Raw genomic sequence first — 2067 nt, 5'->3', positions numbered from 1 at the left:
GGGGTTTAAGATTGCTGCGCAGTTTTAAAATCACACTGTAATAATAGCATTTTCCCAAAACGCTGGAGCTGTCATGACTTCTGGGTGCGCACCAGGTCTGTCACGAAGATCGAGAGGGAGCTCGGGGGTGCAGTGTGTGTGTAGGCCTAGGCTTCAGAAAGCTTGCCTTTGTTCTGCGAAATGGCTTGGGCTATCACTAGAGGTGGGCAATATCCGGATAATCTATAAGGATAACCGGATAATTCTCAATGAAGCATTATCCGAATACAGCGGTTCATATCATATTATTTGCCGAAGAGGGGCACTAACATATCCAGATTTTGCTAAAGCGACTCATTGCCCAGCTCTAGCTTTCACAGGATACACACCAAGCAGACATTGTAGTGGCACGCTTGCAGATACGTAGATTATTCTAGGCTCAACCCCCCCCCCCCCCCCCCTGGGCGGTGCTACAGACTGAAGTGTCTTTAGGCCATTCCCAAAGGGGGGACATTACCATGTTCTGTTGCACAGTAAATTGTAAATGGGCTGATTCGTCGAAGTCATGCTCATAAATGTGCCGGAATTGCAACAGGGAACTGATGCTTTTTCTTTCCTCACCCTTACTATCGTCAATTTGCCTCTACTTCTTTTGAATGATTGTCCCTCTCTTGTGACCCGCTATTTCCGGGGTGCCTTGATAGTCGAAGCAGACTTTGTCCTGTTAAAGCTAGAGAGGTGAGCAGACTAAGCCCGATTCCCTGTAAGGACTTCTCTGTTGACATCCACCCCTTAGCGCTCATATGACCTTATGCAGTTGAGAGCGCCGTAAAACCTCAACTAAAACAAACAAAGGCTCAATTTTGGAGAGACTCTGCTTGCGTTGAGAACCTTTATTGGTCCAGTTACGAACGTCACTTCATTTTGTCTGGACGCACAAACTATAAAAACTGTAGGGCACTAATCATTGAGGCAGCACCGTCCCCCGAATTACATTATTGAAAAGAAGCCACCTCATGTCGAGAAGTGCGCACACAATAGACAATACAATAGTGAGGTCAAAATTTCGTAGCGCAATATCTCTACTCAAGTATCGAACTTAAAAGTTCTCCAATTTTTGCACATTGACTTGTATCAATTTGTCTTAACAGATCAACATTTTTGTAAACACCTACTAGCTGTATTCTTGAAAATCCCCCACTAATTACAACAAAAAAATTCAAGCGGGTGGTTCCTACAGAGTTTTAAAGGCAAGTCCGTCATTTTTTTTTATCGCGACATTATGCTTTTTGAATGCATGTTTTGAGAACCTTCAGAGCAACAAATGTGTTCCTATAAAATTAATTTCTTGTAACAAGTTTTGCCACTAAAAAGTGTTATTGGTGAGCTGTGACGAAGGTCATATGTGTATGCAAAATGTGTGTGAGAAGTGAGAAGTGCTGTGAACGAACCAATGTATGGGGTGACGGAGATAATTTATAGTATTTTATGTACATTTATACTGAAATTGTTGAGGAAAACAAATATGATTATATTAAGACAAATTGATATAAACTGCTGGGCAAAGTCTGAGGAACACTGATTCACCCGGTAAAGAGAATGATATTAGAGGATAAGTTGCGCCACGGGGTTTTGACCGCACTATGAGGCCTAATGTTGGATAGTGGAGAACTCCGTACCACTTGTAGTCTAAGACATGTTATGAAATTTACAAAGATGCCTTCAAACAATGTTCAAAATAATCACATTTGCCCTCCGTATTAGATAATATACTTTTCTTTATCAAAATCAAAGTTTTTGAAGTATGTATTGTCGCTTGTATGTGCCCTATGTATACCAAAAGTCTAGACAAAGTTTTCATCTGTATAAGTATGTGTCGTTAGTGAAGTAAAAGCAAGAGGGTCACATCGCGCAAGGAAAGAAAGGAGCAGAAAATGTACATTGGTCTACATCATTCTATAGAAACATAATTAATGTACACCTGTGCTCTCAGTATACCTTATAAGCTGTACACAGTTTTGAAAAAAAAATACCTTTGAAATCATAACCACTCATCACTTTTTGCCTTTGAATGATGAATCCCTCCCC

At 40.8% G+C, this 2067-nt stretch overlaps 1 protein-coding gene across 1 annotated transcript in view; it reads right to left on the bottom strand.

Moving 5' to 3' along the window:
* The window catches only part of LOC101849084 (ras-related protein Rab-7L1), a gene marked incomplete in the record, with an annotated part of 14111 nt that overhangs the window by 11193 nt on the left and 851 nt on the right, over window positions 1-2067 (bottom strand).

This window comes from Aplysia californica, unplaced genomic scaffold, assembly GCF_000002075.1.
Source record: "Aplysia californica isolate F4 #8 unplaced genomic scaffold, AplCal3.0 scaffold00753, whole genome shotgun sequence".
NCBI classification, from domain to species: domain Eukaryota; kingdom Metazoa; phylum Mollusca; class Gastropoda; order Aplysiida; family Aplysiidae; genus Aplysia; species Aplysia californica.
Note: the sequence above shows the minus strand (reverse complement) of the source record. Positions and strands in the feature narration are given on the sequence as shown.